The sequence below is a fragment of the Panulirus ornatus genome, chromosome 42 (assembly GCF_036320965.1).
Source record: "Panulirus ornatus isolate Po-2019 chromosome 42, ASM3632096v1, whole genome shotgun sequence".
Taxonomy (NCBI): domain Eukaryota; kingdom Metazoa; phylum Arthropoda; class Malacostraca; order Decapoda; family Palinuridae; genus Panulirus; species Panulirus ornatus.
In genome coordinates this window covers 11,593,154-11,617,428 of record NC_092265.1, presented here as the reverse complement: position 1 = coordinate 11,617,428, position 24,275 = coordinate 11,593,154, and the positions used below count along the sequence as shown (strand labels likewise).

The following is a 24,275-nucleotide window of genomic DNA, read 5'->3' as shown; positions in this document are numbered from 1 at the left end:
CTCTGGAGTAGTAATCATTTATCGACACCCACTACGGGACAGGGATAAGTCCCAGACACCCACTGTGGGGAAATGATGATCCGATGACACATCCATAGCTGGGTAGTGATGATACACCGACTTATACACCTTCGGAGGAGACCTGTCTTTATGAGATGTGCGTTTTGTGGTATCGTAATCACTTTCTGCCACATATGTAGAAATTTCTCAACGATTCTAGATATGTTACTGTTTGTTACTGAATACCCCGTGTGTTATGTCACGGTTACAAAGTCACGTATTTGTTATCTTATCTTACCCACAGAATATAAGGGCCTCACTGATATATTTGCCCGAGTGCTGATTATGGCCTGAATCTGAAGTGATGGTCGTACTTTCGAATACTTCCAACCACTCGATCTTCTTCCCTTGAGCGTGACGATGCGACCCTTGAGCACGACGATACGACCCTTGGGTACGATAGCTAGGCCATTAACCTGACCTGTAAAGAACAGGTCGTAGGTCACAACCACCATAGCCCCAGGGTCGTACCGTCGTGCTCAAGGGTCATACCTTTGTGCTTAAGGTTAAGGTCGTACCGTTTTGCTCGAGGGTCGTGCGTCGTGCTTAATAAAAAAAGAAATATCCTCTTCCTCCGTCCGATTATATTTAGTACTTGCAGAACGTCAGGTTAAAACGGTCTCTGTCACAGAGTTGTGTACACTGTCTTCCTAATGAATGTTACACCAGAGGAATATTCTTACGCCAAGACGAAGCATTGGAAACTGGGGAAAATTATAACTTTTATTCCCGTTATAGAAATATCTACACAAGCGAGGCCTATTAAGAGAGAAGTGTCTGAATCGCTAAGTATACTGGCAGACGTGTGAAGTGTCTACGTCGAAATCTTCACTGCGGAAACCCATGGAAGTGACGGGTCATGTCGAAGGGGCTATTTCTGGACCACTTTGCGGTCTACTGCTCACTGGCAAGATGGTGTAAGAGGTGCTGCTGCTATTGGCCTCGCTCACTCGCTGTTCCTTCCTCATCGTCAGGTGTGCCTTACCCATCTTTCTTACTGTTGTTTTTAGCTTCTCTTATATGTATTCTGCTGTTGTTTTGATCACATTTTTACTTTTTTCCTCCCTCACCGCTGCAACACCTGTGTTGGTGTCACATACGGTTCTTGCGCAAATACATCATTGTTTTATACAAATCCTGTTACCCCTGTTTCATTTGTTTCTTGCATGTGTACCATTGTTGTTCCTCATTCATCAATGTCTATCTATTTATCTCTCTCTCTCTCTCTCTCTCTCTCTCTCTCTCTCTCTCTCTCTCTCTCTCTCTCTCTCTCTCTCTCTCTCTATATATATATATATATATATATATGGATATTGCTCCTGTTTGATTTAATTCACTCGATTGTGTCAGTGATAGCGTTTTAGCCCCATTTCAGTTCTTACAAAAGCTTAGTAATTGTTCCCTTTTATTTTATTCTTGCCAATACACAGGTGTTACTCTGTAATGTGTTTCTTGAAATCATAGTCATTCTCCCTATTCCCTGTATCTAACAGCTACACTGAAGTTGCGGCTTAGATATGTTTCTCGCATATCTAAACCTTCCTCATATGTTAGCGGTACATTTACCCATACTGCAACACTCTCCCGTTGTACATTCTACAGCTACATCTGCTTCTTCCATTCAACATTTCACTTGTTACGTCCATCTGTTGCCTGACCATGCCTGTGAACCTAACAGGGTAGCGAGTCTGGGGTTCGCCACCAAGCCTAGCCTTCCTCGTACATTCAACAAGTTGATTCTGCTTTACGATGCACGAACAAACCAATTCAAACCAGTTTAGATTATTCATATTATGGCCACTGTATTCGTGATGTTCATACAACGATGTTTATACTCGTGGAAAATGAGATAACAATTTGCGTAAGGTGTAAATAATTAGTGTGCAAGGAAGTTCGTCGAAAGGTTTAAGTTGGCATACGGAAGGGCATGTTGCTCTGGCTGCGGCAGACCATCGGAATTTATTGAAGCTATTGTGTATACTGCAGTTCGTAAACTTACGCTTAATGGCGTAATTTCTTCGACATCGCTCTTGACGCAAATATCGAGACTGTATGGAACATGTTCAAAATTAACAGGTTTCAACTGGAGCGATTCCACAGTATTCATTTTGTTTATAATGGTTACTCTTTACTAATGTTTGTTTCCTCGTTGTTTGCCTGAATAAAGAATGACAACGGGTTGCATAGTCCCTATTGTTGACCCAGGTTACTTACACCGTCGGGACAACTTCAGATACACGTATGTGATACATGGCGCTATTATCGCTCACGCTTCACACCATAAATATAAGATATTCCTTAAGGTGCTTCACGTATGCTTATACCACAGCTTTGGTTACACTAGTGTCGAGGTGAGACCCGGTGTCTAGGTTCAACATCAGGCAGACAAGGTAGGGTGCTGCCTTCCTTTACCCAAAACGAATAGGCTATGCCTTCAAACTTCCGTCACCACTCAACTTCGTGCCCGTCACCAACACCTCAGTTGATGTATCCAGTTGATGATATCAACACTGACCCTCTCTCTCTCTCCTCTCTTTCTCTGTCTTATGTCGTGGACATCTCCCAGCCTCCCTCACTCCTCCTTTAACGTCAGCTTGGCTAACACCAATACCTGGACAAGTGTAACTCTCACACACGTGAAGGGTAATTTAACTTAACACAACCTCCCGGTGGCTATGTTAGGCACTTGTTATCATGGCGGAGCTTCCTATTCAGATCGTGTTGCCATTATCATGTGAGAGCTATTTATTCTTACTCAAATATTTTCTTTCACGCCGCGGACTCCCGCCTAAACTTACTTGGAGGTGGTTTTTCGTTATGTGATATGAGTATATGGGGTTTAGTAGAGTATGTTAGGGGGGGGTTAGCAGTGTCTCACCCCCGAGGCCCCTTGTACTGGTTCGTGGCTTGGGGGGGTTAGGGGCAAGGTGGAGGGGGAGGCGGGCGGTGATGGTGGCGGTGACGGCTGTACTCGGGTGAAAACTGCTGACTACACTGCCAGTGCTTGTCATGATTGTGTAAGTACCTGTTGTCTCTCTTGATTGACGGCAGAATGGGGAAAAAATACATAAATATATTATAAGAAATGATGGAAAACCGTATGGAGGTGGAGGTAGGGGTGAGTGGCGATGATATATTGGGATAATGTGGTATCGGGAGTGGTGTAGCGGTCGGTGGGTCGTGAGTGTGTGTAGTGTAGGCGGGCGGCACGCTGCAGATGCTTCACGCGACCCCTGCACACTCACACACGTACACATGTACACCCGCCAGTACCGCCCGCCCGACACCGCCACCCTACCTACATACGGGATTTCTCAACACTGCATTTTGTTCTGTCAGTCGCCCTCCACTCGATATGATCTATTTAGTTTCACTTATGGAAAAGACGATCTCACTGTTGTATCAGCGAGCGATATTCACTGTGGGGTAGTTTGCGGCGTGATTTATACTCGTTTAATTAGCCATGCACATAAGGGCAATTATAATGGGACTTTTTAAAAAAATGGTTGCTTACTTTAAACACCATTAGCAGCCATGATTATATCGAATGAACGAACATCATCGGTGTTGCAATACTTGTTCCGCAGAGCGATGGTTGGGTTCCACCCTGGGAGCAGCATGGGGTTAGGACAGGGGAACAAGAGGGTATTGAACTTTCATTCATTTTTAATAATGGGTTAGGTCAATTATTAATTGAGCTGTTAGACTTATGACAGTCAGCTGTAACGTGTCATATAGGTAAATGACATACATAAACAAATAAGAGTAACATGCGAAAGTGAATGATGCGAGAGGAAGGGAAGGACAAATATGAGAAATACAAAAAGTGTATTGTAAGTAATGGGAAAGTAATGGGTGTGAATGGTGGGGGCGGGTGTGCGCGGGAGTCCGTGCGTCCAGCGGGGCGGCCCCGTAGCCATTAACCGGAGACAAGGCGCCATGTTGGTCGTGGGCGCGCTCCGGATTATCTCCTAATTTTTGCCACATGTACGCTGCTTGGCTAGCGTGAGGTGTTACTCCGTTGGATTTTGTACAGTGGAAGGTGTAGTGGTGGTTGTGGTGGAAGTTTACGAGTCCAGTGTTGCGTTTGAAGTGGAAATAACTCCCGTGACCCTACGAAGGAACAGTTTACGTTTCTGTTTGTTGTGAAATAGAATCGATATGGTTGTTGGCACAAATTCAGTCCTTGAACGATTGACCCCCACACTGTGACACCGTCTCAAGTGAACCCTATCATGTGGGGTGTCATAGCAAAGCTTGTGAGTTGAATATTGACGTAGTGAGGAAAATAGATAAAGAAAGTTTACGGAAGGCGAGAAAAATGACGGAAAGTGAGGTGCAGCATAGAAAGAGTTTACCGGCCGACAAAGGACGCAATGCTTGATGGGAAGCCAGCTGATGGATGTTCCAGAGATTTTTTGACGGTCCGGAAGTGCATTATAACAACTTTTTTCACATAAATAAATCTTTTTTACTATACGAAAAATACAACTATGATTTTTGAGTGTGTGAGGGTATTAAATGCACACGTACAAATGAATAGGAAGACACTTAGATGATAACGCTGGGACTCTTTCCGCCATTACGAAGACTGTCATGATACTGTTAATGAGTTTGTTGTGTGTACTTGTCGAGGGGCAAAATCTTGAGTGGAAATATTGAAAATGTAAAGCTAAATAGACTTGATAAGGAGCCGTAAAGTGACAAAGTGAATAGTGAGAAGTACCTGGGAGCCGGAAATATGTGAAGAAATGAAGGAAGTGGTGAGAGAGGAGTCCGAGTTTGTCTTGAAAAGTGATTTTGGGTGACGCTTGCAGGAGGGCGGGGGGGTGGGGGGGTGAGAGGGGCTGAGTGTTGCTCACGGGGAGGTCACTGTATTTCCGCTTCCTCTTTTGACATTACGTAATTACTGATTGATCCACATCGATCATTATTTATCCCACGTTGACTTAAAATCATTATGTATCTGCGAAATGGGAAATGAAGGGATTTACGGGAATACGAAAGTGAGTAAAAAAGGTGGTAGCTAGGAATAGGTAATAGGTGTCTGGGAGTGGTGGGGGGGTAAGGGGGAGATGCTCTGGTCAGTCAACCTCGCGCGGGTGAAGCTACATGCCGGGCAAGACGCTGCCGCTTTTTAGACACCAGTTTTGTCACCACACTATATTGTACTAACGTAATGCGCTATATGCCGTATTTTATTTGTTGCCGCGGTGTCTTGGGCTAAGTGTGGTTGTAACTTGACGGAGGGATATAGTGCCTGTGACTTTTAACTTTTTTTTTTTGTAAGTTTCGTGAACTAAGTTCATATTATGGAAAGTGGTGATAATGAAAGTGATTTGGATATTATCAAAGGCTGCTTGGTATTCAGTGACTTAAGATGTGCATAATGATATGATGGTGTCCGAAACAAGAAAACAAGTGAAAAGAAATCTGGAGCAGTGTTGCCGTGTACAGCTTAGGCATTTTTTTTGTGTGGAGAAAGTTTGCGTTGTGTGAAGTAGGGAATCGCTAGTGTTCACGGGTCATGGCTTGGCCCAGGGACTTTTGCCTTGCTTTATGGCCTTGTGATAATGTCTTATGTTTACTGAAGGAGTATGAAAGCCAGAAACAATGTGTGTTGGTGACAGGCTGTGAATGCTTGTTTTTAACGGTCTAGAAGATTGACAGGCTCGAGTAACCTTTGTGTCATTTTGTAAATCGCGTGCTGTATTGACCGCTATAATTTTTAGAAAACATGCACTGTATAATATGTTTTTGACAGCAATTTGATTTTATAATCATTCGGTGGAGTACATAGGGGGGTGAAATATGGTGCGTGGTGTAATATTCGTAGTAAAAGGTTGAGGTTGGTGTCTACCAACTGTTGAGTGATGTTAAACAGCTGGTGATCGTTGATGATACACTGTTGGCTATCGTATAAACCCTGGAATAAGTTTATTAATGTTGAGATTTCAGCATTGAGTTGTGAGGCAGTGTTATTGAAACTACTGCTATCTGATATCACACAATGAACATAACTTTTAGAATGAAGCATGGTTAGAGTATGGGTATATTAGTGAGTATGACTAAAGGTGTTGATTTACATGAACTCCTTAGTTCTTTTCATATCGGTTTTGATGTTCTAGGTTGAAGTTTTAGATGTGTAAGATTTTGATTTTGTAATGATTACATTTCTACATGTATTCATTTGAAATAGAAATGTTTTTGGAATGCGAAGTTTAGGAAGAACCAAAATGTGAATTGGCATTTTATGTTTGTATCCAAATGATACTGTTGGTCATATTTGTGGCTGAAGCTGACATACCTTTTCTACATGCTGTGATGTCACTTTATGATATGTACAATTATAATTTGAATTGGTATTATCAAGAATTGTATATTTATAGAATGATCGAAAGAATTTTCAAAATTTGTAGATCCTTTTCAATTTTTTGTTGACATTGTATTTACTTAATTGGCATTTTTTTTATTATTAATAACTTGATATGTTTAGGACACATTGATGAATTGCATTACACATACGATGGAAGAGAAGGATTCAGATGAAAATGTGTGGCATTTAAATTTTCTAAAGGACATTGAAAATTTCAATGTTAATGTATAGAATCCAGCAGTTAGGGAATGAGCTGATTCTGATATTTGCAATTTTATTTTATGCTATTTATAGTTTGTAGGTATAGATTGTTGGCTTAATGTTTGCATCATGTAGAACTGATATTTTGTTTAAGGTTCATATTGATGAATACAATAATACAATAGAATTATGTCTTACAAGCAGTGGATTAATTAAATGAGAGGCTCTCTAGGTGGAATGTAGAAATATGTTTGTAGGAGTCTTAAAAGTTTCCCAAATGTGGTTGGGAAATGCATCATTTTGTATAACTCAGGACCAACTAAGGGATAATGTATCAGTTTGGCATATATCATTTTCAGTTGTGTTGATATGGTATAGCACATTTACTTTGATTCAGTCTTAGTGACAGATGCTATTAAATGTTCATGCATACTTCATGTTAACAAAAGGAGCTTAATGTAATAGGTGTGGTATTGATTGTCTAACAGATTAACTGGACTAAATTCATGGCAGTAATTTTAGACGGTGTTACTTATATTTAAAGCAAATTTTGATTGTGTTCACTGATTTAAGTAAACGGTATTAAAAGTGCATCACCATAGAACACCACTGATCTGTTAATTTTTGGACAAGGATTTTTACTTGGCTATTCAGCCTCTGGAAATACTGTAGACAGAAAGTTTTGGACACTTCCCAAAGGAGACCAGATACTAAACTAAAAAAGCAAGTTCTAAAGAATTATGTTAAGGAGGCTCTTGAATTGCATGAATGTTGAAATGGAAATACCTTTTGTGTTTTGTACTTTAGATATTGTTAAACATGGTTGATATTAAAAGGCAGAGGGAATGTATAGCATGAGGGACTGTAATGAAAAACAATACTGGAAACTTTTATTGGCTGGCTGACTGGATCAATACTCACACATGCTGGGAGTGCAGACAATTGCTCCTGGGTTTCTCATCTGAGGCAGTTGCTTGTGTTTGTGGAAGTCATGTTTTATGTCAAATTTTCATATATGATGATATTTATCATTAGTTCCTTTATCAGTGTTTCATGGTAAAGTATCATTGTCCGTCATTTAGTTTGCTTTCTTTTGCATTTTGTCTCGACATTTGTACGAGTAGTTATAGGCATTTCTGACAATAATATTGTATCTGCAATAGATTATTAGAGAGACTGATTCTTAACATCCAAAGTGTTTCTTTGAATATACTGTAATGAAAACCAGTAACTACAGGTTGATTTAGGATTTGTGTAGGATCAAATATTTGCAGTAATAAGGTGGATTTTGTTACGTAGATATTTAATAGCAGCTCTTACAATAATATGCAAGTGTAGCTATGAGGAAAGTGTTTTTTTTTAAGTTATGGTGGAGACAAGTTTGTGATATAGTTTTCTGCTTTAACGATGTGTACCTTTATCTCGCTCATTAGACATTCTTCAAATGATTAAGATACTTACATTATTGCCATAATGGTGGCAAATCAGTTCTGATAATGTTAGATTAATTTGTTTTGGGAATGAAATTTTTCGTATTTCTGTTGCAAAATTTTCATGTTTTGATATTAGGTCTTCCTTAAGTTGATAACTGTTTTATCATTAGTTGCCATGTTAAATTTCGTTGGTCAGGTAATTGTCTCAAATATTTACTGGGATTTGTTAAATGTATAAAACTAAGTTTTAAGCTATTTTTTTTTTTTTTTTGTGGGTATTCATGACATCAGAATGTCTGATTTTGAACAGGTGCCATAGCTACCATATGTTTAGAGGGGTTTGGCTGTACAATCACAGATGACCGCTAGGAAGGTTTGATCACTGTATTTTGTCATAATATTGTAGGTAGGAGAAGCTATCTCTGATGTTGGTACCTTTGGCCTACATTTTGATTTGGAGACCATTGTTCTTAAGTACTGGCACTGTTTTAGTGTAAGAATTCTTAACAAATGGTATGCCTTACAGAGGTTTTGGAGGTTCTGTTATCCACCCCAACTCTGTTTAGGACTAAGTTACTTGGTTGCTGCATAGACTTTTTGAGGCTTTGCCTTGTAGGCCAACATATCCACTGCATTGTGACTGGTAATTTTGTTTTTGTAGGTTTTCTTGTCTAAGCTCTTTTTATATTCCTTAAGCATTTACAACAGAACAGTTGATAGCACTCTTAAGAGCACTCGGATTCATTAAGAATGTAAGATGAGGCAAAATTGTCGACACTTTTCTAAGTTCTAATTTTTGAGGATTCAAGATGAGAAACAAAACCAGTGGTGACACTTCAAGTACTGTACTTAGATTTTGCAAACAGTAGAGATATCTGAAAATTGGAATTTTATAGACCGTGGATACCTGAATAATGGATCATTGAAGCTTAAAACTTTTACAAAGGAACATATCTGTTGCCACTAGAACTTGCAGATTTCTTTGTAATCATATGGAGCAAAGTAGATAACTGTGTCTTCCAGTTCCTTTTCATTCCAACTTCTACCCTTCTCTTTCAGGACAATTATAGGAATAGTAAACTTTTTATAGATAATACATGTGCAGATAAACAAAGTTTGATAACCAAGAACTCTTGATAAAATAACATAGTCCCATTTAGCATGAGTTATCTTCATAGAAATGAAAGATGAATTTGGAACAGTTTGAAATGTTCAGTTAAGATATCGAGACAGAATTAAATGGTAGTGTGGCAGTATGCTTTGTAAGCTTGGTGTAGCAGCATATCTTTAGTAAGCTGAAAGGAATAAGGCAATGATGATTCCTAGTCAGTGTGAACTATATATAGTGATCATCCTTGCCATAAACACTTAGATGGATACAGAGAACTCAAACCCTAGTAGCATGACAAAGAATTGATAGCAAAAATGGAAGTAGTAGTGAAAGGAATGGATAAAACGAATTTAATAATTGTACGAGTGATTTAACTTATATTTTATTCAGAGGCAGGAAGGAGCACAATATGGAAGCAGGCACAAATACAAAGAAAACATTGATGGATGTTGAGATGAAATATAGCATTACCAATGTATAATCAGTCTTTTCATTGGATGGACGAGATGGAACAGTGCAATAGAGTGTATTTTTACAAGTGACTAGGCACAGATTTCAGACAAGCTTATTGGATCACAATATCAGAAATGATCTGCATTTAGTGTGGAAATAAATGTATTTGAACTTGATTCAGCTTCTCAAGAGATCCTGATGCATATCTCATCTTTGGGGTTTGCTGAACCCCATTAACTGGGCTGGGAACAGTCTGCTGTGTTGATTGACCAAGTTGTTAGCGCAGGTTTTGGGCAAATGTATCCCCAACACCCAGGCTGGTCAGGTACACTTTGTAGGATGTCGGGTTGAGTGATATGAATCTTCATAAAAGAATAGATTGGAGAGTGATCATTGAATGTCTTTTGAAGATGAATTTAATGAAGTCTTTGAAGGTAATAACATGAGGCAAACATAGACGTGTTCTGTAAGAATACAAGGACAAATGATGTGTTGGTTGATACTAATTTGAGAGAAAACTTGAGGAAAACTGAAAATTCCAGAAGGCAGAAGGTAGTGGATAGAAATAGAACTTTGAAAAAAGTGATGAGTGAGGAAAATAAAAAGCTTGAGAAAATAACCCAAAGTTACTATTCATATACATGAACAAAGCAAGAAACAAGAAGTCATATTAGGCCCTTTTGTGGTGGAAGAAATGTACGAAGATGACTCTAAGGAAATACGTAAGATGTTAATTGAACAGTATAAAGCAGTTGAATAGCTCAGAATGCAAGGAGATATTAGCTGATGACATGTTATACTATCCTGACCAAAGGGCAGTCATAGATAAGATATTGAAAAATGAAATAACCGGAGCAGTTGCTGAGCAGAGAAAAGTTAGCTTTAGGACCAGATGTAATTGGAAGCATCCTCTTAAATTAAAAAAAAATATTTAATGAAAAAACTTATTGATGAGGGAAAGGCTGGACAAAAACAAAATTGCAAACTTTCACAAAGTGGCATACATATGTAATACCAGTACACAACAAATGGTCTTTATAAGCTAAGCTTATAACTGATAGGCCAGCTTGCCTTACATCACAGAGCAAGTCTTTGAAAGAGTATTAAAAGCACACACTAGAACATTTTATTAAGAACAGTGACTAGTATAGAAATGAAGTTTATAAGTATAAAGTTTATGAAAGTAAACTTTTTAACTTTGAGAAAATGTATAACATAGCATTGCAATAGAGTGGAACCAAGTCGTGATGTTTTATCTGGTGGTACAAGGAGTGATTAACCTAGATTGTCATTACTACCGTTGCTCCTCTAAATACCTCCCATTTCTCACTCACTTTCCTAGCTTTGTCTGTTATCACTTTCTGGTATTTGACACTCAGTCTCTGGGTCTTTCTTTACGCAAGTGTCTTTCTAGAGCTCGCTCACTTTTATCGTCACCATTTTTCTTACCCATAACACTTCATCTTTTACGGAAACCTTTACAGTTCTTCACACTCGCCTGAATTTTGAGAAAACCTTAAAAATATTTCACTTTTGCCTCCTCAGGGTAATGACCAGACATCCCACCAGCTGTTCCTTTCAGCACCACATCTACATGTCTCTTGTGTGCATGCCCATCAGTTAGTAAGTTATCCAGTAATGCCTGCTAACAATATTTCCTGCTAACGTACATATACTTGTTTATGTCCCTCTTTTTAAATCAAGTAATTTCAATTACCAGCCCTTTCTCAGCACAACCCCAGAAGCTGTCTACCATTTCCTTTCACATTACAGAATACCCCATGCCTCCCAATTATACCCTCAACTTTCACATTTAAATCTTCCATCACTTAATACCTAGTCTCTTGCATCAAAATTGCAGACCCATCACTTACCTGCTCTCAAAATACTTACCTCTCATGATCTTCCATCTCATGGCCAGGTGCATAAGCACTAGTAATCACCCATATCTTGCATTCCACTTTCATTATTAGCCACATCAGTTCACTTCCTTGCAATCTTTGATACACTCTCACATCTGATTCAGCAGCATTGCTACCCCTTCCTTAGCTTTTGCCTTCACACCAACCCATGACTGTACTTTTAAGACATTTTCAAACAATTTTTCTGCTATACCATTGATCTTTGTTTCTCTCAGAGCCAGAACCTCATGCCATTCACTGACTGTATTCTTAAGCTGTTTCCAAGCCTTTTTTTCCCTTTTACTTTAGGTTTTTCCTCAGAGCCAGGACATCCAGATTCCGTTCCTTAAAATATACTACCTATCTCGCCATTCTTCTCATTTGGGTTACATCCACACATATATTTTCATTGTCAACCTTTCCCCAGTCATTTTGTCCATATGTCCACACCATTTCAGCACACCATCCCCTGCTATCTCAACCATAGACTTTTTATTACCACACCTCCCTCTTACCCCTTTCATTACTTGATTAATCAAACCACCTCACACCACATATTGTCCAAACATTTCATTTACATGTGTAAATATGTTTATATCTGTGAATGTATATGTTGAAATGTATAGGTATGTATATTTGCGTGTGTGGACGTGTGTATGTACATGTGTAAATATGTTTATATCTGTGAATGTATATGTTGAAATGTATAGGTATGTATATTTGCGTGTGTGGACGTGTGTATGTACATGTGTAAATATGTTTATATCTGTGAATGTATATGTTGAAATGTATAGGTATGTATATGTGCATGTGTGGACGTTTATGTATATACATGTGTATGTGGGTGGGTTGGGCCATTCTTTCATGTTTCCTTGTGCTACTTTGCTAATGCGGGAGAAAGCGACAAAGTATGATAAAAATAAGTATTATATTTTATTATACTTTGTCACTGTGTCCCGCGTTAGCGATGTAGCATAAGGAAACAGATGAAAGAATGGCCAAACCACCCACATACACATATATATACACATACATGTCCACACACACACATATATACATACCTATACATTTTAACTTGTACATATATATACATACACAGACATATACATATATACACATGTACATAATTCATACTGTCTGCTCCTATTCATTCCCATCGCCACCCTGCCACACATGGAATAACAACAACCCCCTCATGTGTGTGAGGTAGTGCTAGGAAAAGACAACAAAGGCCACATTCGTTCACACTCAGTCTCTATCTGTCATGTGTAATGCACTGAAACCACAGCTTCCTTTCCACATCCAGGCCCCACAAAACTTTCCATGGCTTACCTCAGACGCTTCACATGCCCTGGTTCAATCCATTGACACCACATCAATGGATATGTGGTGGTGTGAGGAGATGGAGTGAGTATTTAAAAAGTTTATTGAATGTGTTGGGTAATGGAGTGGTGGATATGGGGTGTTTTGGTTGAGGTGGTGTGTGAAGTGAGAGGGTCACGGAGAGTGGTTTGGTAAACAGAGAAGAGGTGGTAAAAGCTTTGCAGAGGATGAAAGCGCAAGGTGGCAGGTTTGGATGGTATTGCAGTGGAATTTATTAAAAAAGGGGTGTCTTTGCTGTTGACTGGTTGGTGAGGATATTCACTGTATGTATGACTCATGGTGAGGTTCCTGAGGATTGGCGGAGTGCATGCATAGTGGCATTGTACAAAGGCAAAGGGGATAAAGGTGAGTGTTCAAATTACAGAGGTATAAGTTTGTTGAGTGTTCCTGCAATTTGGGAAGAGCAGTGTGATTTCAGAAGTGGTAGAGGATATGTGGATCAGGTGTTTGCTTTGAAGAATGTATGTGAGAAATACTTAGAAAAACAAATGGATTTGTATGTAGCATTTATGGACCTGGAGAAGGCATATGAAAAGAGTTGATAGAGATGCTCTGTGGAAGGTATAAGAATTTGTGGTGTGGGAGGCAAGTTGCTAGAAGCAGTGAAAAAAGATTTTAAGCAATTGGGGCCTGAACATACACTGTAGGAGGGTGAAAGGCGTGCAAGGAATAGAGTGAATTGGAACGATTTCATATACTGTGGTCGACATGTTGTCAGTGGATTGAACCAGGGCATGTGAAGTGTCTGGGGTAAACCATGGAAAGCTGTGTAGGTATGTATATTTGCGTGTGTGGACGTGTGTATGTACATGTGTAAATATGTTTATATCTGTGAATGTATATGTTGAAATGTATAGGTATGTATATTTGCGTGTGTGGACGTGTGTATGTACATGTGTAAATATGTTTATATCTGTGAATGTATATGTTGAAATGTATAGGTATGTATATTTGCGTGTGTGGACGTGTGTATGTACATGTGTAAATATGTTTATATCTGTGAATGTATATGTTGAAATGTATAGGTATGTATATTTGCGTGTGTGGACGTGTGTATGTACATGTGTAAATATGTTTATATCTGTGAATGTATATGTTGAAATGTATAGGTATGTATATTTGCGTGTGTGGACGTGTGTATGTACATGTGTAAATATGTTTATATCTGTGAATGTATATGTTGAAATGTATAGGTATGTATATTTGCGTGTGTGGACGTGTGTATGTACATGTGTAAATATGTTTATATCTGTGAATGTATATGTTGAAATGTATAGGTATGTATATTTGCGTGTGTGGACGTGTGTATGTACATGTGTAAATATGTTTATATCTGTGAATGTATATGTTGAAATGTATAGGTATGTATATTTGCGTGTGTGGACGTGTGTATGTACATGTGTAAATATGTTTATATCTGTGAATGTATATGTTGAAATGTATAGGTATGTATATTTGCGTGTGTGGACGTGTGTATGTACATGTGTAAATATGTTTATATCTGTGAATGTATATGTTGAAATGTATAGGTATGTATATTTGCGTGTGTGGACGTGTGTATGTACATGTGTAAATATGTTTATATCTGTGAATGTATATGTTGAAATGTATAGGTATGTATATGTGCATGTGTGGACGTTTATGTATATACATGTGTATGTGGGTGGGTTGAGCCATTCTTTTATCAGTTTCCTTGCGCTACCTCGCTAACGTGGGAAACAATGATATGTTTGAGGACAATAAGTGGTGTGAGATGGTTTGATCGAGTAAGTGATAATAGGGTGAGAGAGATGTGTGGTAAGAAAAAGAGTGTGTTTTAGAGAGCAGAAGAGGTGTTTTGAAATGGTTTGGTCACATGGAGAGAATGAGTGAGGAAAAATTGACCAAGAGGATATATGTGTCGGAGGTGGAGGGAACGAGGAGAAGAGGGAGACCAAATTGGAGGTGGAATGATGGGAGTGAAAAAGATTTTAAGCAATTGGGGCCTGAACATACACTGTAGGAGGGTGAAAGGCGTGCAAGGAATAGAGTGAATTGGAACGATTTCATATACTGTGGTCGACATGTTGTCAGTGGATTGAACCAGGGCATGTGAAGTGTCTGGGGTAAACCATGGAAAGCTGTGTAGGTATGTATATTTGCGTGTGTGGACGTGTGTATGTACATGTGTAAATATGTTTATATCTGTGAATGTATATGTTGAAATGTATAGGTATGTATATGTGCATGTGTGGACGTTTATGTATATACATGTGTATGTGGGTGGGTTGAGCCATTCTTTTATCAGTTTCCTTGCGCTACCTCGCTAACGTGGGAAACAATGATATGTTTGAGGACAATAAGTGGTGTGAGATGGTTTGATCGAGTAAGTGATAATAGGGTGAGAGAGATGTGTGGTAAGAAAAAGAGTGTGTTTTAGAGAGCAGAAGAGGTGTTTTGAAATGGTTTGGTCACATGGAGAGAATGAGTGAGGAAAAATTGACCAAGAGGATATATGTGTCGGAGGTGGAGGGAACGAGGAGAAGAGGGAGACCAAATTGGAGGTGGAAAGATGGAGTGAAAAAGATTTTAAGCAATTGGGGCCTGAACATACACTGTAGGAGGGTGAAAGGCGTGCAAGGAATAGAGTGAATTGGAACGATTTCATATACTGTGGTCGACATGTTGTCAGTGGATTGAACCAGGGCATGTGAAGTGTCTGGGGTAAACCATGGAAAGCTGTGTAGGTATGTATATTTGCGTGTGTGGACGTGTGTATGTACATGTGTAAATATGTTTATATCTGTGAATGTATATGTTGAAATGTATAGGTATGTATATTTGCGTGTGTGGACGTGTGTATGTACATGTGTAAATATGTTTATATCTGTGAATGTATATGTTGAAATGTATAGGTATGTATATTTGCGTGTGTGGACGTGTGTATGTACATGTGTAAATATGTTTATATCTGTGAATGTATATGTTGAAATGTATAGGTATGTATATTTGCGTGTGTGGACGTGTGTATGTACATGTGTAAATATGTTTATATCTGTGAATGTATATGTTGAAATGTATAGGTATGTATATTTGCGTGTGTGGACGTGTGTATGTACATGTGTAAATATGTTTATATCTGTGAATGTATATGTTGAAATGTATAGGTATGTATATTTGCGTGTGTGGACGTGTGTATGTACATGTGTAAATATGTTTATATCTGTGAATGTATATGTTGAAATGTATAGGTATGTATATTTGCGTGTGTGGACGTGTGTATGTACATGTGTAAATATGTTTATATCTGTGAATGTATATGTTGAAATGTATAGGTATGTATATTTGCGTGTGTGGACGTGTGTATGTACATGTGTAAATATGTTTATATCTGTGAATGTATATGTTGAAATGTATAGGTATGTATATTTGCGTGTGTGGACGTGTGTATGTACATGTGTAAATATGTTTATATCTGTGAATGTATATGTTGAAATGTATAGGTATGTATATTTGCGTGTGTGGACGTGTGTATGTACATGTGTAAATATGTTTATATCTGTGAATGTATATGTTGAAATGTATAGGTATGTATATTTGCGTGTGTGGACGTGTGTATGTACATGTGTAAATATGTTTATATCTGTGAATGTATATGTTGAAATGTATAGGTATGTATATTTGCGTGTGTGGACGTGTGTATGTACATGTGTAAATATGTTTATATCTGTGAATGTATATGTTGAAATGTATAGGTATGTATATTTGCGTGTGTGGACGTGTGTATGTACATGTGTAAATATGTTTATATCTGTGAATGTATATGTTGAAATGTATAGGTATGTATATTTGCGTGTGTGGACGTGTGTATGTACATGTGTAAATATGTTTATATCTGTGAATGTATATGTTGAAATGTATAGGTATGTATATTTGCGTGTGTGGACGTGTGTATGTACATGTGTAAATATGTTTATATCTGTGAATGTATATGTTGAAATGTATAGGTATGTATATTTGCGTGTGTGGACGTGTGTATGTACATGTGTAAATATGTTTATATCTGTGAATGTATATGTTGAAAGGAAACAGACGAAAGAATGGCCCAACCCACCTACATACACATGTATATACATACACGTCCACACACGCAAATATACATACCTATACATCTCAATGTATACATATATATATACACAAACAGACATATACATATATACACATGTACATAATTCATACTGTCTGCTCCTATTCATTCCCATCGCCACCCTGCCACACATGGAATAACAACAACCCCCTCATGTGTGTGAGGTAGTGCTAGGAAAAGACAACAAAGGCCACATTCGTTCACACTCAGTCTCTAGCTGACATGTAATAATGCACCGAAACCACAGCTCCCTTTCCACATCCAGGCCCCACAGAACTTTCCAGTTTACCCCAGACGTTTCACATGCCCTGGTTCAATCCATGGACAGCACGTTGACCCCAGGTATACCCCATCATTCCAATTCACTCCATTCCTTGCATGCCTTTCACCCTCCTTCATGTTCAGGCCCCGATCACTTGGAATCTTTTTCACTCCATCTTTCCACCTCCAATTTGGTCTCCCACTTCTCCTCGTTCCCTCCACATCTGACACATATATCCTCTTTGTCAATCTTTCCTCACTCATTCTCTCATGTGACCAAACCATTTCAAAACACCCTCTTCTGCTCTCTCAACCACACTCTTCTTATTACCACACATCACTCTTACCCTATTATTACTTAATCGATCAAACCATCTCACACCACATGTCCTCAAACCATGTTTTAGATATCTGGGAGTGGATTTGGCAGCGGATGGAACCATGGAAGCGGAAGTGAATCATAGGGTGGGGGAGGGGGCAAAAATTCTGGGAGCCTTGAAGAATGTGTGGGAAGTCGAGAATATTATGTCGGAAAGCAAAAATGGGTATGTTTGAAGGAATGGTGGTTCCAACAATGTTGTATGGATGCGAGGCATGGGCTATGGATAGAGTTGTGCGCAGGAGGGTGGATGTGCAGGAAATGAGATGTTTGAGGACAATAAGTGGTGTGAGATGGTTTGATCGAGTAAGTGATAATAGGGTGAGAGAGATGTGTGGTAAGAAAAAGAGTGTGTTTTAGAGAGCAGAAGAGGGTGTTTTGAAATGGTTTGGTCACATGGAGAGAATGAGTGAGGAAAAATTGACCAAGAGGATATATGTGTCGAAGGTGGAGGGAATGAGGAGAAGTGGGAGACCAAATTGGAGGTGGAAAGATGGAGTGAAAAAGATTTTGAGTATCGGGGGTGTGAACATGCAGGAGGGTGAAAGGCGTGCAAGGAATAGAGTGAATTGGAATGATGTGGTATACCGGGGTCGATGTGCTGTCAATGGATTGAACCAGGGCAAGTGAAGCGTCTGGGGTAAACTATGGAAAGTTTTGTGGGGCCTGGATGTGGAAAGGGAGCTGTGGTTTCGGTGCATTATTACATGACAGCTAGATACATACATACATACATACACACACACATACATATATATATAGTGGCAGGGTGGCGATGGGAATGAATAAGGGCAGACAATACGAATTATGTACATGTGTATATATGTATGTCTGTGTGTGTATAGATATATCTGTATACGTTGAGATATATGTATATGTGTGTTTATGGACGTGTTTGTATATACACATGTATGTGGGTGGGTTGAGCCATTCTTTTATCAGTTTCCTTGCGCTACCTCGCTAACGTGGGAAACAATGATATGTTTGAGGACAATATGTGGTGTGAGGTGGTTTGATCGATTAAGTAATGAACGGGTAAGAGAGCTGTGTGGTGATAAAAAGAGTATGGTCGAGAGAGCATAGGAGGGTGTATTGTGATGGTATGGTCATGTGGAGAGAATGAGCAAGGAAAGATTGACAAAGAGGATATGTGTGTCAGAGGTGTAGGGGACGAGAGTGGGAGACGAAATTGGAGGTGGAATGATGGGAGTGAAAAAGATTTTAAGCAATTGGGGCCTGAACATACACTGTAGGAGGGTGAAAGGCGTGCAAGGAATAGAGTGAATTGGAACGATTTCATATACTGTGGTCGACATGTTGTCAGTGGATTGAACCAGGGCATGTGAAGTGTCTGGGGTAAACCATGGAAAGTTTTGTTGGGCCTAGATGCAGAAAGGGAACTCTGGTCTCTTTGCATTACACATGACAGCTAGATACTGAGTGTGAACTAATGTGGCCTTTGTTGTCTTTTCCGAGTGGTGCCATTTCATGTGTGGCGGGGTGACGGCGGGAATGGACGAAGGTAGCGTTTATGAATATGTACATGTGTAAATATGTTTATATCTGTGAATGTATATGTTGAAATGTATAGGTATGTATATGTGCATGTGTGGACGTTTATGTATATACATGTGTATGTGGGTGGGTTGGGCCATTCTTTCATGTTTCCTTGTGCTACTTTGCTAATGCGGGAGAAAGCGACAAAGTATGATAAAAATAAGTATTATATTTTATTATACTTTGTCACTGTGTCCCGCGTTAGCGATGTAGCATAAGGAAACAGATGAAAGAATGGCCAAACCACCCACATACACATATATATACACATACATGTCCACACACACACATATATACATACCTATACATTTTAACTTGTACATATATATACATACACAGACATATACATATATACACATGCACGTAATTCATACTTGTTGCCTTTATTCATTCCCGTTGCCACCCCGCCACACATGAAATAGCATCCTTCTCCCTCCGTGAGGCAGCGCTAGGAAAGGACAAAAGGCCACATTCGTTCACACTCAGTCTCTATCTGTCATGTGTAATGCACTGAAACCACAGCTTCCTTTCCACATCCAGGCCCCACAAAACTTTCCATGGCTTACCTCAGACGCTTCACATGCCCTGGTTCAATCCATTGACACCACATCAATGGATATGTGGTGGTGTGAGGAGATGGAGTGAGTATTTAAAAAGTTTATTGAATGTGTTGGGTAATGGAGTGGTGGATGTGGGGTGTTTTGGTTGAGGTGGTGTGTGAAGTGAGAGGGTCACGGAGAGTGGTTTGGTAAACAGAGAAGAGGTGGTAAAAGCTTTGCAGAGGATGAAAGCCGGCAAGGTGGCAGGTTTGGATGGTATTGCAGTGGAATTTATTAAAAAAGGGGTGTCTTTGCTGTTGACTGGTTGGTGAGGATATTCACTGTATGTATGACTCATGGTGAGGTTCCTAAGGATTGGCGGAGTGCATGCATAGTGGCATTGTACAAAGGCAAAGGGGATAAAGGTGAGTGTTCAAATTACAGAGGTATAAGTTTGTTGAGTGTTCCTGCAATTTGGGAAGAGCAGTGTGATTTCAGAAGTGGTAGAGGATATGTGGATCAGGTGTTTGCTTTGAAGAATGTATGTGAGAAATACTTAGAAAAACAAATGGATTTGTATGTAGCATTTATGGACCTGGAGAAGGCATATGAAAAGAGTTGATAGAGATGCTCTGTGGAAGGTATAAGAATTTGTGGTGTGGGAGGCAAGTTGCTAGAAGCAGTGAAAAGTTTTTATAGAGGATGTAGGGCACGTGTATGAGTGGGAAGAGAGGAAAGTGATTGGTTCCCAGTGAATGTCGGTTTGCGGCAGGGGTGCATGATGTCTCCATGGTTGTTTAATTTGTTTATCGATGGGGGTTGTTAGGGAGGTGAATGCAAGAGTTTTGGGCAGAGGGGCAAGTATGCTGTCTGTTGTGGATGAGAGGGCTTGGGAAGTGAGTCAGTTTTTGTTTGCTGATGATACAGTGCTGGTGGCTGATTCGGATGAGAAACTGCAGAAACTGGTGACTGAGTTTGGTAAAGTATGTGAAAGAAGAAGGCTGAGAGTAAATGTGAATAAGAGCAAGGTTATTAGGTACAGTAGGGTTGGGGAACAAGTCAGTTGGGAGGTAAGTTTGAATGGAGAAAAACTGGAAGAAGTAAAGTGTTTTAGATATCTGGGAGTGGATTTGACAGTGGATGGAACCATGGAAGTGTAAGTGAGTCACGGTGGGGGAGGGGACGAAGGTTCTGGGAGCGTTGGAGAATGTGTGGAAGGCGAGAACATTATCTCGGAAAGCAAAAATGGGTATGTGTGAAGGAATAGTGGTTCCAACAATGTTATATGGTTGTGAAGTGTGGGCTGTAGATTGGGTTGTGCAGAGGAGTGTGGATATGTTGGAAGTGGGATGTTTGAGGATGATATGTGGTGTGAGGTGGTTTTTTACTTCTCCAAAAGGAGGAACAGAGAAGGGGGTCAAGTGAGGATTTTCCCCTCTTAGGCTCAGCCCTCTGTTCTTAACGGTACCTCGCTAACATGGGAAATGGCAAATATGTTTGAAAAAAAAAAACACATTCATATATACACATGTACATATTCATACTTGCTGCCTTCATTCATTCCCAGTTTGAGGTTACGCCTCAAGGGGAAAGTTGTTATGTTTTTGAGAGTACAGTCTTGTGAAAGAACTTTTCCTTTCAAAGAGGTCTTCATTTCCATGCTTCTGTAAGTAGTGCATCCTTGGACTGCAGGAGCCTTTATAAAGATTTTTGGAAACTCCAGGACTTTTTTTTTTCGTTAAAGGCTTCAGTGACAGACAAAAGTCCACATTAAGGCCAGGCCTTAATTGAAATATTGAAATAATTATGTAAGAGTAAAAGAAAAGACGAGAAAATATTTACAAATTTTGGAGGATGTGAAAGACCTGTCTTTTAAAATGTACTGGGTCATACTTATTGGGAAAGACATGAGAAGGTAAACAGTTCCAAAGCTTCAATGTGTAGGGGCAAAAGCAGGTATCAAAGCAGCTCACCCACGAGTTGCTGATGGCTACACAAAAATGTTCGTGTGATGCAGCATCTTGCCAAGTATTCCATGGTTTAGTTAGTGATAGGCACACTAGCGGCCAGCTCCTGGGAGCAAAAACCAAAGCATTACTTATAAAAGAGGGAAAGTGTAACAACATTGTGGAGAGGGGCTAAGTTTGGAAGTTAGCCTAGGACAATTTATAGGTTGGACCACTTTTGACTGTCAAGTAAGGATACAGAGCTAGAACCACCCCAAATGTGAGAGCATACTCCGTACAAGGACAAATCAATTCCTTGTATAAATGGAGCAACTGTTTAGAAGAGAACTTCTGACAACTAAAGAGGACATCCGGTTTCTTAGAGGCAGACTTATCTGTTCCTATAATATGGGGTTTCTAAGAAAGAGTGGATGTTACAGTAATACTAAGTATGTACATTGAAGCAAGAGGTAGAATTACAGAATCGCCAAAAGAGAGATGAGAGTTTTTAGGAGTTTTTGATAAGAGACTGGTAGAAATTGGGTCCTGGAGGCATTAAGCTTAACAAATTTAGTCTACCCCTCTTGAGATGTCCTGTTCATGTCTGAATTTATTGATGAAGCTGAGATATCCTGTTCAAGTCTGAATTTATTGAGGAAGCTGAGATATCCTGTTCGTCTGAATTTATTGAGGAAGCTGTGGCAAGACAAGACACAGATTGAGTGAGAGAAGAGGAAGCAGAATTGAAGGATGTGGATGAATGCAGTGTTGAGTTGTCAGCATACGAGTTCATTAGATTATTTGTGGAGAAGAAATCATTGAAAAAAGGGAGAAATTGTAGGGGACATGACAAACCCTTGAGGGACACCACTGTTGACAGAGAAAAGGGGGGAGGCTGATTCATCAACAACCACAGAGATAGATCAGCCAGAGAGGAAGCTAGACGTGAAGGAGCAGAGTGAGGGAGGTTAGCCAAAAGAGAGGAGCTTGGAGATAGTTCTTTGGGGATTGTATATAAATAGATTGTGGAATAGTATTTCAAATGATGATGTTTACCAAACTGTATTGTAAATTATTCAAACTTACAGCATGACAGGAAAATGGAATGAAATAATGGTAAATTAAATGATGGCAAAAATAAATTTGATTGTAGCTCTTTAAGATGTGTATGTAATTTTTCATGTTGTTAGTGTTCCTTGAAGTACCTACACTGAGATTTGCCTGTGACAGGGCTAGTTGAATAGGAATGAAGAAAGAAACAGGAAGCAGAAAAAATATACATACCTTGTAATTGTATAATAGAAGAAAGTATAAATTAAATGAAGAGAAAATCATCTATAGCACAGAAAAGAATCCAAAAGTATTATCTCTATGCGTAGTAGTAAATAACAGAAAAAGCTGATACTGAGCTACTTAAAATTGGGGAAAAGTATAAAAAGAAACCCAGGAAAGTAGTCTGGATGCTAACATAGGATAAGTAGATATTCACGATAATAATCAAAGAGCAGTGATTAAGTGTGTGAACAGAAGTGATAAGAATGTCATCAGAAATCATTCAGTGATTGCATTAGACCACTCAAAGTAAGCTCAGCACTGGGACCAGCATGAATATTAACTACTTTCCCATAATTATATGTTAATAGCAATACTTACATTACTGTCAAGACATCTGAATGAAAATAGCATTGCAGGTCACAAAACAGCATGTGTCACAATTTTACAAACAAAGATGTAAGGATCTGTACGAGATCTTAAATCTTATATTTTATATCACTTGCAATAAAAGTCTGAAAGTTATTAGGAAATGAATAACAAAACACCAGATTGATTGTAGATTATGAAGGCCAGTCTATATTTGTATTTGGCAAAATTACCCATTTCTTAATTCTTTGCAAAACCATACATCAGACAAGTGCAAGGGATGAGAATGAAGAATCTTAATGACTTTGCTTAGGCATTTTATAAAGTTGTTGTTGTAGCAAAACAGACCTTAGAATGTAAGCAAAGATTATGGATCAAGGAGGTTTGAGATCTGAAACAAGGAAGAGGGAACAAGGACTTTTAGGATACTTTTTATATCAGGAAATGGATGTGTCTTATGATTAGGATATTTTTATTATATGCTATACATTTTCTCTATTAGTAGCAGACTTAGACAGAGATGACACCGAAGTATATCAAAAGATGAGAAAATGCCAAAAAGATATGGGTGTGTTATTGGCCAGTGGATTACTTGTTAGAATATATGAAGAATAACTCGAACAAATTTGTTGTGAAATAAAGTATGATGATTGTTGGTGATAAATATGTTTTATACTTAAGAAGCAAAATTGATGACGTGTTACATGGGAACAAAGAAATAAGCTGAAATTAACAGATTGATAAACTTGAGAGAATTGGAAGATTTTAGCAGAATGTTTAGACTATTATGTAGTTGGACTAAGCTCTACAGTATGGAGTAGCCTGAAAGGAACTAAGAAAAATATGGAGGAACTTATTCTTTTTGCTCACATCAAGTACTGAAATCCTTGAGAGAAAATCAGATTAAT

The 24,275-nt window shown here is 38.9% G+C and overlaps 1 protein-coding gene across 22 annotated transcripts in view; it reads left to right on the top strand.

Annotated features, from left to right (window-relative positions):
- Positions 1–3,931: 3,931 nt before the first annotated feature.
- LOC139761900 (uncharacterized) overlaps positions 3,932–24,275 on the top strand; it is a 130,261-nt gene continuing 109,917 nt past the window's right edge. For 2 of the 22 annotated variants that reach the window (XM_071686514.1, XM_071686512.1), the window contains exon 1: positions 3,940–4,047. The gene's annotated coding sequence lies outside the window, so the exon portion shown is untranslated. Of the gene's footprint in view, positions 4,103–4,554; positions 4,824–5,161; positions 5,237–24,275 lie in introns of those variants that run through there. The other 20 variants (XM_071686495.1, XM_071686492.1, XM_071686499.1 and 17 more) reach the window with 18 other exon arrangements.